At 33.0% G+C, this 18,583-nt stretch overlaps 1 long non-coding RNA gene across 5 annotated transcripts; it reads left to right on the forward strand.

The window, feature by feature from the left end:
- The first annotated feature begins 14,445 nt into the window (after nt 1-14,445).
- On the forward strand, nt 14,446-17,022 carry LOC106455021. 5 transcript variants are annotated; one of them, XR_007339794.1, is made up of 11 exons: nt 14,446-14,693; nt 14,777-14,890; nt 15,250-15,281; nt 15,372-15,456; nt 15,540-15,653; nt 15,728-15,804; nt 15,892-16,052; nt 16,151-16,219; nt 16,441-16,488; nt 16,561-16,646; nt 16,734-17,022. It is a non-coding gene; the product is annotated as an uncharacterized LOC106455021 (long non-coding RNA). The 5 variants fall into 5 exon arrangements; XR_007339793.1 differs by having other exon boundaries at nt 14,447-14,693; nt 15,892-16,056; XR_007339795.1 differs by lacking the exon at nt 16,151-16,219 and having other exon boundaries at nt 14,447-14,693.
- Nucleotides 17,023-18,583: the final 1,561 nt, after the last annotated feature.

Consider the following 18,583-nt stretch of genomic DNA (forward strand, 5'->3'; position numbering starts at 1 on the left):
TGATGATGATTACCTCCTGGACATTTTCTATGATGGAGTGGACTGGAAATACCAAGGTGCTCTAAACTCTGCGAGCAATGGAGACTTCATGACTCAAACCACTGATGGAGCGTTTAAGCTGATTGAGAACATGGCTGCTAGCTCAGCTAATAAGAAAGAGGAGAGTGATTGCTCCAAGAAAGGAAACAGTTCTGACGCCCAGAAAATAGATGAGCTGACTGCCAAGGTTGATCAGCTACTGAAAAACAACCAAGGGCACGTTTTCAGCATGGAGCAAGCTACGGCCGGGCATATTCAGAACCAGAACCAGCGACAACCGCAGAGCAATCAGCAAGCTGTTCCAGCTACCGGGAACAGTCAACCAGATGAGCTGAAGGGTCTGGGTATGATGATGCAACAGCTGTTGCAGGGTCAGCAGGTTCAGGCCAAGGCGTTGAATCAGGTAACCACAGAAATGACACCAGGATGGGCAACATGTTCACTGAGCTGAATAACAAGTATGACAATCTTGCGATCCATATAAGAAAGATCGATGTTCAGCTTGCTCAAACAGTTGAGAGTGTCAAGAGGCAACAAGAGACGCTCCCTGGAAGAACTGATAAAAATCCTAGGACTGAGCACTGTAATGCAATAGAGCAGCCGTTCGCTGAGACTGCTCCAGGCGCAGAAGAGAGAGCAGAGCAGTCTGCTAGCTCTGGAGTGACTGCTCCTAGCGAACCTGCTGAGACTCCACCATCTCGAGTCTATGTTCCCAAGGTTCCCTATCCAATTCCACCTAGACATCTGATGGATCCCATTAGTGAAGAGCAGCTGATAGGTTTTAACAAGATGGTGAGAAGGCTTCCTAAAGAACTTGCATTCGAAGATGCTCTGCAGATTCGTCCATTGCTCCAGTTCTTTAAAAACTGTAGAGAGACTCAAGAGGAGATCAAGGTCCTCTATACCAAAGCACTGTCTACACCAGCACTGAAGGTATTGCCTAAGGTTGATGATCCTGGAAAGTTTGTTTTCCCATGTTCCATCGCAGGAACAACCTTCAAGGATGCTCTTTGTGACTCTGGTTCTTGTGTGAATCTCGTCTCAAAGGCTATTGTAGACGATTTGGGTATTGCTGATGTTGAGCGTTCTCAGCTGACCCTGACCTTTGCAAACTCTTCCAGAGCAGTCCCATATGGAACCATCCGCAGCCTTCATGTTCAAGTAGGGGAATGCATTGTTCCTGCTGAGTTTCAAGTTGTTGAGATGAACAAGGATCATGAGATGCCTTTGATATTTGGAAGGACATTCATGGCTACTGTTGGAGCAACCATCGATATGCCCAACAAGAGAGTCTGCTTCTCCAACATCAACAAGAAAGTTTTCTACAAGGCTGTACCCACCAGATCTTCCTCATCACACGCCTCTCGCATCTCAGTGTTTGATGTAGAAAAGCTGAAGGTTGTTCCAGAGAAGGAGCATGGTGATAAGGGTGAGAGCAGGCTGTTCTTTGATGAAGATCCTAGCACTGATCCTACTAAATTCAGAGGGAATTCAAGGGTGAAACAGAAAGTCCAGAAGAAAAGGGTCAAGGGAGATCCTACAATGACTTTGATACCTCTCAAGTGTGATGAGAACTCCATTGAGTATGAGGTAAAGTGCAAGGGTACCTCTAAACCGTTCTCTAAAGTCAGAGCTATTCTCACACATGAGCTGAAGGAGAAAGGGGAAGCTGCTGTGAAAGGGTTGTTGAGCAGGGTTTGAAGCTGAACATGTCTGATTGTGGAGCTTGTTTTGGAACAGCCCTCCTGCTCAACCCGACTGATCCCAGTCACCAAGTCAAGCTAGAGACTTAAACCAAGCGCTTGGTGGGAGGCAACCCACTGGTAAGTGTAAATATAACTTGGTTTTGTTTTTTTTACTTATTTTTCGTTTTAGTTTATTGAGTTCAGGTCAAAAAAAAAAAAAAAATTCGAGATACTTCAAAAATTCTGGGTTGCAGAAACGGAACAACCTACCCCCTGAAAAGAGCGGTTGTTCCAGGCGATCATCTGACGATAGAACACCCAGAATTTTCATGGAGCGCCTGCTCCACTCAGGTAAGTATCTCGACCCAAAAAAAAAAATTTTATTCTTGTTTTCTCCTTCTCTCTGATTTATTTTCACACCAGGGACGTTGTGAAGTAAGTCTGGGGGAGGGTTTTCGTCGTTTACTAACTCGTTTCTTTCTTTTGTTTTTCTTTTGGGTCAATTTGAGTCAGTTTTTATTGAGTCAGTCAAAACTTTGTGGGAATTAGGACCTTATTCTGTGTTGATCACTGACCACCTCGTGCTTTAGTTATCTTATTCAGTGACCTTAGCAGTGGCGAAAGACACACATGTGGACCTGGAACACCCTGACATATCTCACTTGATTCTCCAGAAGTTCTCAGCCGATCAGGTTACACTGGGTAGACTTAACTCCACCTTACTTGAACCTAATCTTGACTGAAATTCTTCTTGTTATGGGCATTAGATCAGGGAAACGAGAACACACTCAGGACTTCTTATCCTTTTTATCCATCTTGCTGATCCTGAGTGGCTAGCTCATCTTTAGCTAGTTCCCACCCTGCACCTTAGCCTTTATTCCACCTTCATGCATTTGTTTTTCAGTGTCATATGTGCAGATATGTGCAAAAAGGTCGGAGAGGAAAGGATCAACGCAGCCTCCTACTCGTTACTGCTGCAGAAATTATGTCAGAAAGGAGAACAAGCAGATTAAGGGAGCAACCGCTCCATAACCAATGAACTGCGCAAGAGCAGGGGTGGAGAACCAGAATGGTCGCGAAATCAGAACCACCAGTGGCACTCAGAACGATCATGTATTACCTCCTTCTTCGTCACATCACCATATCAGTCTTCAAAAAAAAAAAAAAAAAAAAAACGAGATTAATGTGATGGAGAAGGGGAAGAAAGAAAAGAAACATGGAGCCACTGGAAAGGTCGAGCAAGAAGTTGGTACCAAGTATTGAAGAGTGTGTAGAGGAAAGTGGAAAGCAGAACAATCAGTTGCCTGTTCCGTCATCAGAACAGTCGCACCAGATAGAGCAAAAACGAGTAGAGGCTGTGGACATCAATGGATCTATCCTCTCTTGCCATTTTGTGTGATATCCTGCATCCTCTTCAATGAAATGGTAGCCCCTAAACACTCTTAACTCCACCATTAAATAGCCTGTTCCACACCTAGACCGTCTACCCTGAATGATGCCTGTGATGAGAAGCTCACGCTACTCTTAAATGAATGTAGGGAGTTCTGTCTCGATAGTGTTGCTTTTTCAGGTTTGAGATGAAGAGTATGGAGCCGATTTTTGAACAGCAGTCAGTGGGGTTCCGGTAAGGGTGTGTTGTCCTAGTTTTACTGCTTGTATGGTTCAGAGATTCGTGGTTAAAGTATGGTTGCTGAGAATAGGAGAGTTCCCACACTTTCAAACCTTTCTCCCTGTTCTTGATACTTGACATTGTTTGAGGACAAACAAGGATCTAAGTCTGGGGGAATTGATATATGGTGTTTTATACATCTTGTATATATGCTTTTAAATTGGTTTTCAAGTCTTTATCGAGTCTTTCTAGTCTTTTTCGAGTCATTACAGGTCTGGAGTTGCATTGGATGGGAGATGGACCAGCTGGAACAAAAGAGGCAGCAAACAGTGCAATTTGGTGGTTTTCACGCAGAACAGTCTTGATGACTGTTCTGGATAGCGGAGCAACCCGAGTGATTGTTCCGAGTGAGTGTTCCAGCGGCAGAGATTTTTAAGGAAACTACAATCATTACGGGATTTGCCCTAATTATCCATATTTTTCTCTCCCAGCCGCCTGTGGCTTTGATATATCATATTTTCTGTTTCTCTTTATCATTCTACGCTATTCTACGCTGTTTTTGGGAGAAGAAACCAGACCTTAGAGTTGGAGACTTGTGATTTGATACTTTGTAAAGGGAGAAGGATCCATCTCTCTCACCATAGAGAAGAACCCCCTGAACCCTTGTTCTATTTTATCTACACATGTTTTATTCAGTCTCTGTCTCTGTGTTTTCTTGCTCCATGGCTGAGTAGTCAGCTTGCTTAGTCTAGGGTGTTAGGGTGTTAGATCCGTGAGCTTGACATAAATAAGTTATAAATCGATTGTCTTCATTCACTGTTGTTCTTAAGGCTTGCATCAAGTTAACCACTTAGTGCCTGATTCTAGGTTTAACCTATTCATCAAAAGTGTTATAGGTTGCTAGACATAACTTGAATGAGCATTGCATCCCTAATCAGCGAAAGTAGATATTAGGGTGTTTTGTGAGTAGATCAGACTTGATCTTAATGTTTGTCATTGCATCTCAGTCCAAACGACAGTTTAGGTACTGAGATCGATTGACAAAAGGTGAAGCACCACGACAGTGGGCTGATCTATCTTAAGTGATCCGAGTTCTAGACTGGTCTTTAATCGAACTTGAATAATTGTTTGGCTCACACTTGTTTAACACCCGATCAAACCACCCTAGGCTAGCATTTTTAATCATCTGAAAACTTTAATTCAATCTATTACTTGCTTGTTACGAAATCAACCTCAAAACCCCATCATTGTTTTAGCTTGATATTGATCCCATAAAGATAAAGTGTAATAGTTGGTCTCTGTGGATTCGATCCTAAAGTGCTACATCGACATACCATTTGATTGTGGTAGTGTGCACATTAGGTTATTTGGTGTGCGTATACACGTAATATCATATGTACTCAACATTGACTCTAAATGGACATCATGTTTTTTACACAATCGTGTTTGCTTCTCTTCATTTCACTAAATGAACCTGCAACATGCCAGTATCTAACCAATTCATATTTGTTCATCTTTAATCATATTAAACATTTTAACAAGTAATATTAGACATGCTCAAAAACGTTTGATACACTTTTTCATACATTAATGTGAAAACGCCACTAATCATTATATAATATTTTTATATATAACTAATATCAATATACTCTTATAAACCAAATATTTTTTTTACATAAATAATGGACACAAGATTTTTTTTACATACACAATGAATGCATGATTCCTCTTGAACAAATAAGAATATATACATATTGAAGCTATGTTTAACAATATAGTTACAAAATCAAATTCACTTACATATGATTTTTATGATTCGGTCATATCTTCATGTGAAAGAAAAAATATCATGTCCAAAACTATTTTTATTAATTAGAATCAGTTCATTCTTTTTACAATTTTATAGTACATAACAAAACTATTTATTAATGTAAAGAGCATACTTACAGTTACATAATCTAATGTATAAACGGAAATTCGGCTAACAATAGTGTTATGGAAAATTCATCCTAGATATTCTCAACTTCATAACTTCTTCATTTATATCTAAAAACCATTTGATAAAATCAGTCAAGAAAAATATTTGATCAAATCTCGACAATCTTTTTGATAAATCAAAAAATTGTTATATAAAATCTGAACAATATAGTATCAAATAACGAAAATATGCTTAAAATATTATAATATCTTGCAATTTACGCATTTATTTCGAGACATTTTAGTATATAGTATATAGAATATACTACCATAAAAAAATTAATTAAAATTTTACATTATTATTATTTTATTCAACATAAACTATACGACGGTATGAAAATATAATAGCATAACCTATTTAAAGTCTCAATATGCACAACATCAAATATTAATATATTCTATTTCAATAATATTTAGATGATTATTTAGGTGTATAGACTAATAAGATAGATGTAACAATCAATAGCCAAGTTAAACTACTAATTTTTTTATATATATGAACATTGTACATTTAAAATGAACACCATATACAATCCATTTATGCTATTAAAACACACACCAATGCTATACATGTAAAAAATATATTATTTCCAAATAAATATATCTCCAAAATATAAACCACAAATTTGATAATCGTATAATATAGGTTTAAATTTTTCACAAAGATTCTTAAAAAATTATCCGCACACAGTGCGGATCCGTATCTAGTATGATGTTAAATGAAGAAAAAAAACTGTGTAACTGAGGGTTAACAATGAAAAGAATTTGTGTGTTGGAAAGAAGACATGGATCTAACCAATAAAAAAATTGTATCAGACAGAAACAACCAAACCCAAACTCCAGATTCCTCTTGTGACTGTATCTCTCTCGCACAAACCTTTAGTGCTGCAAGTTTTTGTTATCATATCCCAAGCAGCCCTCTAATTTTCTTCCTTTGTATTGGCGGGTAAGATCAAACCTATAACCTATCGCTTCCTTGAAAGAGAAACACCTTAAATCTATCAGAATAGTTTTGCTTACAGTGCTGACTACCATCATCGATTACTCTACTCATCAACTCTTTGCTTACATGGGCTGGTAGATATCTCAACTCTGTTTCTTACGTAATTGACTTGCAGCACCAATCCATGGACATGTAAACATGTTTGTTTATATTACTTCAGGATCTTTGGCACGAACAAGGGTTAGAAAAAAACTGAAGGCCCGAATCAGGTTTCAAGAGATATATTACAAAACATAAAAATTTTCATATTGACATACGGTATTTTTTTTCATACCATCAAAGAGATAGAGTACAAAACATAAGAAAATTCATATTGACATACAAAAGGATACTTGCAAAACAAGCAAAATAGCAAATTAGCAAAGCAGAATAAATAGATAAATAAACATGTAAAAATCATAATTGTTTTTACATGCGTGCATAGATGATGTTATTCCACAACTCTTTTTTTTTTACTCTTGATTAATAGCAAACTCAACAAATTGGTTAAGCCTTTTGAAGTAGTAACAATGCTTGCATACTTCAGTCACATTATCTAGATCGCACTGTCTCTTTGGCTTAAGGTTGACCATATTTTCATAATACCGGTTCTTCATAATTGCAGGGATTGAACTCAGTGAGTTCTTGACACTTTCCCAACAATGATCCGAGGTTGATAGTTTTTCTTTCCATTGGAGTTTATCCAATTACTTTTTACCTTTTTGATAGTGACCTAAGGCAAGCATTAACAAACCGTAAAGATACATACCATTTGTATTGTTGAGAGTGACTGAATGGTGTATATGAAAGAGGTCTTTGTATTTATCTTGGTGGAGGAAGTATTGAAGTATACCCTCAATATAGTGTGCCTCAGGGTTGTCATTCTCCAAGCACAGATATTAAAAAAATTCACTCCATCTTCTCTCACAAATTCGTAACTATTCAAAAATATATTGGATTGCAGAGACATTTAAAAAATTAATAGTTTGAGAGCTTTCAAAATTTATGATTTGATTACGAAATGAATTTTGTACAAAACACAATTTATAGAATTGAAAAGACATAAGTGGAAAAGATGAAACTTTCTAAGCCAAAAGTGGTATCAAAGTAAAAACTATAAAATATGGTTATAAAACACACGAAATAAATAGAATTGAAAAACATAAATTAAAAAGAAATTCAATTTTTTTAAAAATGTAAAACGGTTATAAACGAAAAGTACTATAACCAGTTATGAACAAAGATGGTATAGTAAACTGTCATGAGCAAAATCATATAAAAAAAAGAAATATCATAAGAACTAATTGAGATTAAAAAATGGAAGTAGGTATAAACAAAAAGGTGCCATGAACGATAATGAACAAAAATATATAATAAATAGTTATGAGTAAAAAATGAAAACATTTTTAAATGAAAATGTATTATAAACAATTATTAACGAAGATGTATATAAACTGTATAATGAAAAGACATATTTGTAGGAATTTATTGAGATAAAAAAATGAAGGTAGTTATAAACGAAAAAAAGTGTCATGAATGGTTATGAACAAAAAAACAATCATGAGTAAAACTATAGTGAAAAGACATACCCGTTAGAATTAATTGGGTTTGCTATTATTAATAGATTTTTTTTTTTTGCCATCTAAATATTTATTAATGATCAAGGTGTACAATGATTTAGATGAATGAGGGACAACTATGGAACATACTTCATTCTTGATCACATAAGATAATAGTCCTTGCTAGTTTATCAGCAGCTTTATAACTTTGATATTATTCCAAACGTTTTAAAAATATGATTTACATTTTAATGTTATATTTTATGTAACTCTAGAATCTCATTGTTTATGTTTTTGTTCAACATCTTATTATGTAAAGAAGACTTTTCTCTTTTTCTCTTTCGGTCACCTCATCAAATAAGAAAAGGAGGGCTTGACACGTGGTAAGTTGAGAGTGATGGGTTACTAATGGGCTTCATTATATTTAGATCATAGTGTTTGGAATTAGAATTTTTGGTAATGAAATTATAAATGTGTTTATTGCAGTCCAAATGCATCTTTTTCTCCAAAACCATGTATACGGAACCTAGAGAGTGGATGCAGTACATCAGTTCCTGTTTAATCAACCGCCAATAAAAATCCAGCTGTTTTATCGGTAACGAATAATTCCGATCAAGATTGGTTGAAAGCCAACGTCTTTCGCTACATGATTGGACTTCCTCTCCCCGTGAATGTATTTGGGCATCGTTACAGAAACCGACTTGATTCATGCATCTTCATTAATGCTCACATTAACATCGGTTCCCACTTTCACACGATCCCACATCCAATGATTTCCTCATTCTTTCTTTTTTGTGAATCTTCTACTATGAATATGGAATTTTTCTTCCTAGGAATCAAAAGTTCATTCCTCCTAATAAAACACACACAAAGAGAGAGAGAGAGAGAGAGAGAGAGCGAGAGAGAGAGAGAGAGAGAGAGAGAGAGAGAGAGAGAGAGAGAGAGAGAGAGAGAGAGAGAGAGAGAGAAGATGAGCTTCAACTCGAATTCGGTGGAGTAAGAGCATCAACAAAGAGCAATATGTGAGCTTTATTCGTTAATTTCCGGTTCAGATTTTCCCACGGCTAGATTACACGGCAGAGTATCTATAGGTAACACCTTTCTGTCACCATCTCTTGACGATTGGCTGGAGCACTTTTTTTGTACTATACATGAGTGTCTTGGCCCCACAGAAGTGGTACAACTAGTCACGTGTTGCCACGTGTGGGTCCCCTGTCCCTGACGATGGTGTAGTGGTATTCGTTTCAAAATGACGTTTGAAACGGTGGATTCTAAAAAGAATCAGTTGGTTCATGGTTACTGTCCTGCCGTGTAAGTCGCTGATCCAATCCATTGGCCTGATTCTTTATCGCGTCTCCTTCAGGTCAGCCACCCAAAACAAAAGTCTCTTCCTTTATCAAAACCCGTGTTTGCGAACGCTGAAACGTTGTCGTTTAGGTAAACCTCTTGATTTCCCTTTTGATGGAACCAATATAGGCATGATATGTTCTGATTCTTTTTCAAACTGCTATGATATCCAGAGGCGGACCTACATACAAAGAAGGGGGTGCAATTGACACAGGTTAAATATAAGATTTAGGTTTGTAAGCCTATTTTTGTAATTGATCTTAGCCTGGTTGGTTATAGGTTCAGCCTAGTGATCCCTTTTCTCGAGTTCAAACCACACAGCATGCAATCAATTTTTTTCTTTTCTTTGTTTTAGTTGGGCCTCTGACCTAGGTAAAAAAGTTTCCTGGGTCCGCTACTGAATTGATACCCATGTTTCTTACTCACAAAATTGCATGACAGATATCTTAATGACATTGGAAAAACTGTAGAAGACGAGTTAATATATACACTGAGCTTCGTCTTCATCTTCTCAGATCCTATGCTGCTGACTGAACTAGAATCGCTAAAAGCTAAAGAAATATTCCAATGTAGATATTGAGTATTTTCCTTTTCAACTTTATTTTCTTGACCAATCGGATGATAAATGTATGGTTCATAACTATTTATTTACAATATAAACAACGAGATCTGAAAAAAAAAATATACTTAAAATAGTGTTAATCTAATAATCTTTTTCTAAGACAAGGCCTTAACGTATTTTAAAAGTTTCTTGCATCTGAATGGACGAATATGCATTGCTCCCTCAAGCTTTCACTTTCTTCGTATGTCTCACTATTCCATTTCTACCACTGACTTACTGAAACCACCTTCCCAACGCCTCTACATTGATATCATCTAACATAGCCTCTCCTTATCTCCTTTACTTCATTTTTTTTTCGTTTGGGCAAACATTTGTTTAAGTCATCTACCAAGAATAGCAACCAATACATAATCAAAAACACCAATCCTAATTTTTAAAATAAACGTAAGGGGGACTACTGAACTTAGGATGTAAATGAAATAACTACTGAGGCTCAACATATTACACCAACATTATACGCCGAGAACCATTTCTAATGTCCGAAGCTTCGAATCAGTTAGCACTTAGCATGTAATTGTATTTGGGATGGGCACCCTTGCCGTTACGGATACACATAGAAAACGAAATACAATAAATCACCAATTATAACAACTTTGTTACACGAAACTTAGTGAATAAAATGTCAAATAAACACGTGAGAGCCTAACTAATAATTGACTCAATGAACCCAAAAGACGTGCAGCCTATTGATTTTTTTTTTTTTTATAATTAGTCCTCTTTACAAAACACTAATTTACAAAAATTACATTGATATTATATAACATCGTATAGAATTATTCCTTAATGAAAAGGCCACAATGTCAAATTACTTGGTAATAGATTTTGATTCGCACGACCGTACGGGCTTTACTAACATATTTTATGTTACGTAATAAAATATATCGATAGATTAATATAATTTGTTGTTATATATTATCTAATTTTATAATAATATTTGAGTTGCATATAATATTATTACTATAAAATTTATAAATTTTTTACTTTTGTACACAAAATTTATTTGGAAAATATTATTATTTAACAATACTGATTTACATAATTTTTGTTTTATTTCTAAATTTGAAATATATGTAGAAATCAAATTAAGTTAAACCTACATAATAGATAATTTGGTATATAGTGATTAATTAAACCAATTTCTTATATTTGTTTAAATAATAAACCAAATTAGTTTTTAACCCAAGGAACTATGCAAACGTTAATAACAGTAGAATGAAATCTTATATATATATATATATGATATGAATAAAGATCAAATATTTCATCTATGAAGGGAGGTGTAAAATAATTGTACTACATGGTAAAATCATCTAAAAGTATGGCTTTTAAGTGGTCCAAATTAATAGGGAAATTGCTACAAATAGCACATTCATAGTACAAATTTTCATGTTTACACTAACCACTTTTACCCTTACTTTTAGTGAAAAATAAAAGACAATTATACCCTTAGGGTTAACTAATCTAGACTTAGGGTTTAGAGTTGAGGGGTGGGGTAGGGTTTTTGTAATGTAAAATTTAGGATTCTAATAAATATATAAATAAATACTTAAAAAATTTTAAAATAGTTTCAAACATAATTTTCGTTTTTCAAAAAGAAATTTGAAAAACAAATAAAAAAAATTAAATTTTTAAAAAGAAAAAAAATTATAAAAGAGTTCGAATTTAAAAAAGTATAATTCGAAACCTTAAAAAAAAATTACTTTTTTTTTATTTTTTTTATTTTTTATTTTTTATTTAAATAATGATTTATTATATATATAAATAACAAGGGCATAAGAGTTTTTTGCCACTTAATGAAGAATGTATTTTTGAAAATGTCTCTTTAGTGGTGGTAAAAATGAAAAGTGGTACCATGAAAGTGGTAAACATGTAATTTCCCCTTAATTGTATTACATGGTAAAATCATTTAAAAGTATGACTTTTTAAGTGGTCGAAATTGAAAAAAAGGAAAATTTTATGTTTACCACTTTTATGGTACCACTTTTCATCTTTACCACCACTAAAAGGATATTTTCAAAAAAACATTCTTGATTAAGTGTCAAAAGACTTTTATACCTTTGTTATTTATATATATAATAAATCATTATTTAAATAAATAAATAAATAAAAAACTAAAAAATAATGTTTTTGATTTATACTTTTTCAAATTCAATTTTTTTTTTATAAATTGTTTTTTTTTTCAAAATATCTTTTTGAAAATCGAAAAATATGTTTGAAACTATTTTTAAGTTTTTTATATAATTTTTATGTATTTATTTATATATTTATTAGAATCCTAAATTTCATATTCCAAAAACTCTACCTCACCACTAACTCTAAACTCTAAGTCTAGATTAGTTAACCCTAAGAGTATAAGTGTTTTTTACCCTTCATTAAAAGTGACGAGAAATTACATGTTTACCACTTTTATGGTACCACTTTTCATTTTTACCACCACTAAAGAGACATTTTTAAAAATATCTTCTTCATTAAGTCGCAAAAGACTCTTATGCCCTTGTTATTGATATATATAATAAATCATTATTTAAATAAAAAAAATAAAAAAATAAAAAAAAAAGTATGTTTTCGAATTATACTTTTTGAAATTCGAACTTTTTTATAAATTTTTTTTTTGAAATTTTTTTTCGAATTTTTTTTAATTTCTTTTTCAAATTTCGTTTTGAAAAACGAAAATTATGTTTGAAACTATTTTGTAAAAATTTATATATATATTTGTAAGTATTTATTTATATATTTAATATAATCTTAAATTTCACATTCCAAAACCCCTATTTCACCTTTCAACTCTAAGTCTAGATTAGTTAACCCTCAGGGTATAATTGTCTTTTACCTTTTATTAAAAGTGAGAGTAAAAATAGTTAGTTTAAACATGAAAAGTGGTACTTTGAATGTGCTATTTGTGGCAATTTCCCTATAAGTAATTAGTGTAAACATGAAAATTCGTACTATGAATATGGTATTTGTGGCAATTTACCTTAAAAATATTTCATCTGAAATAAATCATAATTTATGTGCTAAATAGATAAAATATTTTTACTTTTAAATTAGAAATAGAAATAAATATTTATTTTAAAAAAATCTTTAAAATATTTCTTAAATCTAATTTTGAAAATGAAATCAATTTAAAATTGTTATTATCATTAAAATATTATTAAAAGTATTTTGTATAATTATAAATTTATTTTTACAATCAAAACTAAATTAAAATTTAGTTTCTAATTATGCTTTGTGATAATTAAAATTTCAATTAACTAATTTCAAAAATATCTTTTAAAAAGATTCTGAAAGATATTTGAAAGATTTTGTTAGACATTTCTTTAAGATATTTATTAATATTTTAAGTAAAAATAAAGATATTAAAAGATATTATAATTAAGTTATGTAAATTTAATAAATTTTCTAGGGATGTTCCAAATAAAAAAATCACACATGAAAGAAGTCATGACTTCTGTTTTAATAGTATAAATTGACACAGACTTGGGCGTGGGTAGGGATGTTATATTGGGTTATCCAGCCCAACCCAGCGCTATAAAATATAAACCCAGCCCTATTCTAGCCCTAATCATACTTTCGCAAAATAATATATCTTTCAAAACACAAGCAAATAATGCATGTGATTTAGAAAATTATAGTAATATCATCAAAAGATATATAATATAATCACTCAATGTTTGCGGTTTTGGAAATTTAGACGGAAAACAAAAAAAATCGGGAAATTAAATTGTTGCGGTTATGACAAAAAATAAGATTTTGCAAGTTCAACAAAAACTAGGATTATGCATTTTGGCGTGAAAACTTTATTTTTCGTTTTTTGCGGAAATACTTGATATTCCGGTTTTAGCGGAAAACTTGATTTTAGCGGAAAAACTTGATTTTCCGGTTTTGGTGGGTATCTCGATTTTACTGTTTTGATGGGAAAATTTGATTTTACGGTTTTGACGGAAAATTCAATTTTTCAATTTTGACGTAAAACTCAATTTTCCGGTTTCGACGGGAAAACTCGATTTTTCAATTTTGGCAGGAAAACTCGATTTTCTGATTTTGGCTGGAAAACTCGATTTCACGTTTTTGGCGGGAAAACTTGATTTCCCGGTTTTGGGTGGAAAAATCGATTTTCCGGTTTTGGCAGGGAAAAATACGATTTATCGGTTTTGGGGGAAAACTCGCTTTTGTAGTTTCGGTGGGAAAACTCAAATTTTCGATTTTGGCGGGAAAACTTGATTTTTCGATTTTGGCGGGAAAACTCGATTTTCCGATTTTGGCGGGAAAACTCGATTTTCCGATTTTTGCAGAAAAACTCAATTTTCCGATTTTGGCGGGAAAACTCGATTTTCCAATTTTAGCGAGAAATCTCGTCTTTTTCAATTTTGACGAAAATCTCTAGAAACAAAAGAATTATAGAAACAACTTCTCTTATTAACTTTAAAAACTACTCAAAATAAAGTTCATATATGTTTCTCTTAGATCATATCTCAATCTTATGGAACATATCTCCATTAGATATATCTTTATATATAAAAGAAGCATTGTATCTCTCCTGTGAGGACACGTCGGATGACAGGGTGGAAATAGGAGCTCTATGGTGTAGACACGTCGGATCCGCACCGTTTCATTAAACCTTCGCAGTGGGCTTCGTTACACGCTTCTTCTGCGGCCCATCGACCACAAGCATATACGGATTCCTAATCAATCGATACATTCTCGTTCGTGTTCTTCGTTCGTCTTCGATCGTCAGATTCTGTAACGGTGTTTTGTGGTTTAATCGTCTTTCTTCGTCATACCACTACGAATCTACCTCTTGCCTGTTCGTCTGCTAGATCGTGAATAAATACGCTGTAATCTAACCGACGCGAATCGCTCTATCTACACTTTTGTAATCTCACACCTCACTCATTCTCAAATCTTACCCCTCACCTCTCTCAATGGTTATGACAAAGGTTTTTTTTCGATCTCAAGGCTGGGCGGTGCTCATTCGTTGTGGAGGCGAGACTGCTTCGATTCTGGGAGGCTAAAAACGTTAAGCGTGGTGGAGAGCTGATGTGGATGGATCTGCTCATGGTCGATGTCAACGTGAGTTATTTGTTCTGATTTCTTTCGTATATCAGTCGTTATGAGTTATTTTTTATTCATCATATTGTTATTATTTTTATGAGCTCTAGGCTGTTTATGCTTCTGGTATTGTTTCCTGTAGACCTAAACGCGTTTATCTAGTCTTTTTTTTTTTAATTTAATTTTCCCTTTTCTTCTTTGTTTATGTGAGCCATATCGTGATTATTAATATTGATTTGGTATGGCATTGATCCTGTTGTTTAGCATAGGTTTTGGTTTCCTGTTAAAAGATAGTACTGATAATCCGTTTGAATCCACACCGTTTATTTGAACTGATAGATTCTTAACTGCATTTCACATGGGCTCGACGGATGATCTAGGTTAAAGCTATGTCACATCAGGGAAGCACGGTGTAAGCTTTTCACTAACCTTTCTTCGTATGATTGTGTTCTAATTTGATTGTTCTATGGTTATGAGTTTTAGTCGAGATCCTCTTTTATAGGAGTCTCCATAGCCGTTTCCTCTGCTTCCGGAGATTTGTGTACAGAAAGCTGAAGCTGGATGGGCTCATTATGTGGCAGTAACAGGTGGCTTTCTTGATGTTTAGTTAGCTTGACCACATGATCTGCTTCAAATTTTGTAAATTTGATTTGTTTTGGTTTGGGTATAGAGAGCCATGAAGTTTATACGTGGGGATGGAAGGAATGTATACCCACAGGAAGAGTGTTTGGACAAGTAGAAGGATATTCGTGTGAAATGAACATCTCCTTCTCTGCAGAGCAAGGTAAATCTCTTTTGCATGTTTTTTTTTAACTGTGAAATATGTTGCCTGTGAAGGATGTTGTTTCACTTTTACAGTGTTAAGAGAGAGAAAGTGATGAAGACAAGTCGTGATACCACTATGACAGTTAAAAAGTGATCGTTCAGGTTCACTGGTAAATGAAACTTCGGATTTGGTTTTCATTTTCAGTGGCTTAAACACATATGCTCTGTATTTGGGTTATAATGTTTTTCTGTGGCAGACTCGGTAGAGACAACAAGTGAAAATTTTGGAGATGATGAACACATCTCTCGCGGCGGCGAGATGCAGCGGAGGTTCCGGTTCGGTTAAGGCATGTGCTTCTTCCTAGGCTGGAGAGAGGTGATGAATCAGAAGATGAACAGCCAACTGTCACCTGACTTTGTAGGTAGTACAGTTTTCCAATATCTGTGATTGTATTATAATTGTTCTGGATTCGTAGTTCACTAAACAGCTTACTGTTGCTGGCTTTGTGGTACTAGCGCTTTGTCAATGCTCTTGATGAATAATCTAATGATACCCTTCCAGATCTAATACAGAAGGCTTTTAAGGTGTATATTTACCACTCTGCATCTCTAGCCTCTTAAAGGCACTGGTTTTATGAGTTTCTTATAGTTATAAACATTTGATTGGTAACAATTAGATACCGTTATTTGAATGATGCATGATTTCATATTAGATGTCTCAGTTATCTAACAGCTACAATTTGTTTTATTTTTTGGTTAATAAGAACATGATCTTAGTATTTGTTGTTGTTTTTATTCGGTGTTAGACAAGCAAATCATAACAGTGGATGATTGAAGCAACTTGACACGAACAGGTAAGTAATCAACGTTGATAACCACAACAATTGTTCTTTCTTTATGATATTGATGGTTCTTTCTTTTATCAGTGATCCAGGAAGCTCCACTATTCTATTAGACTATCGTCTATACACAATGGTGAAGACTAAAGGGTTTAGCTTGGATTTGTGTGGCTGTAAGTCCTTATTTGTTCAAAGCGCAAACACAACTCACATGTTTGAGCCTAATACTAATTTGGCTGCCGTCTTTACTTCTCTCTCAGGTTCATTGGTTAATGAAGCTAAAAAGGAATCTTTTTGGTAGTAGTTTTGATGTCTCAGACTCGGATTTGACCTTTGAGATGAATGCTCCTTCTCAAAGGACTCGAGTAGGAAGAGCAGTAAAACCAACTCAGAAGTTGGACCATGGTTAGATGGACCCCTGGTGAGAAAGCTCCTTACCACCTTTATAGGAAATTCTACATAATTCTCATTTATTTGTTATCTAGCAATTGTAAACTTTGGGTTCTTTCAAATTTAATACATCTGGTTCTTCGTTTCCTCTTTTCATAATTCTTTGTGTTTGTTGTATATATTTGAGTTTTCTTTCTTTTCATTAGACCACATAATCAAGTAAAGCACCACGAATAAAAACACCATCTTTATTTTTTTGTGGTTTAACATATTTCTTATTTACCAATTACTTAAATCATATATTTTAATACAACACTTAATACAAACATTTTAATAATCAGTGACATTTTTAAATCACCTCAGTTATAACCGTTTAAATAAAAAAAACAAAGTAATTTCGTAGTAGGTAATAATTTTAATATTTTTGGTACTAATAAAGTTAATAGTCTAAAATATTTTATAATCAGTCATATATATTAAATTCAAATATCATTTTAATCATAATTAGTTTAACATAATTTATAGCAAATAATATAATTAATAAGTTAAATTATATTATAAAATACATTTTTTTCTAAAAAACAATAATATATATCACCTATTTGTATATCACATCATTTTAATATTTTATATAAATAATGCAAAATTATTATATTCCAACATAGATAAGTTGGTTTGAAATGAATATGCAATACAGTAGAATCTCTATAAATTAATAATATATAAATAAATAATCTTTATAAATTAATAAATTTTTCATGTTCCACTTTGGATTAGTAAAATTTAACATAAATCGATAAAATAATAAGATAATATTATTTTTTAAGAAAATTTTATGTACATACATGATCCCATTAAAATTATAAATTATTAATATTTATATATATACATATTTTATATAAGTAAGAATTTATTATTATATTGTTTTTTAATATTTACAAAAGAACTATCTTTAATTTTTCTTAGCACCTAACACAATATACCAAATCTAATTGCAGTTACTAACTGTCGTGTTTTGCATTGCAAATTTGGTTGCCTCATTTCTCTCAGTGAACGAAAACACATCGAAAGCATTGAAGGGGACAAGTTCTTCTGCTATATCCGATGTAATTTTTAAAATATTATATATCTTTCCCGGACATACTACTCTTATTTTATATTTATCAAAAACTCGAATTTATGGCAACATCATTACTACATTTTCTACAAACATTTACTAAAACATGTTAAAACTAACCAATATATACAAATTTCATCTTAATCAAACAATAACCATTTCAAAATTTGTTCAATTTTAACATCCCGCCCAAAGGGCGGGCCGGCCCTAGTTTTATATGAAAGTAATATATTTTCGAATTTGGTAAAAATGAATTCATAATATGAAATAATCAAATTGAGAATCTTTTTCAAAATATGTTTTTTTTTTAAAAAATTTCTACAGTTTGAATACGATACGTATAAAATTTTATTTAGTATACAAGAGAAAAGATATTTCTTGGATAAATTATATTTCTATGTTGTGTTTTCAAACAATACTATACTTTAACATGTATTATTTTGGTATATTGCAAAAAAAAATGTTAAGTAAATACATTGTTCAGTTAAAGTAATTTAGATCAATTATTTTAGTAGATTTTGTGCATAGAGCATCTATTATATTATTCTAGTTAATTTTATTAATATATGATATTTTGGATGTTATGTTATTAATTTTTTTGTT

Source organism: Brassica napus, chromosome A5, assembly GCF_020379485.1.
Source record: "Brassica napus cultivar Da-Ae chromosome A5, Da-Ae, whole genome shotgun sequence".
Lineage (NCBI taxonomy): Eukaryota > Viridiplantae > Streptophyta > Magnoliopsida > Brassicales > Brassicaceae > Brassica > Brassica napus.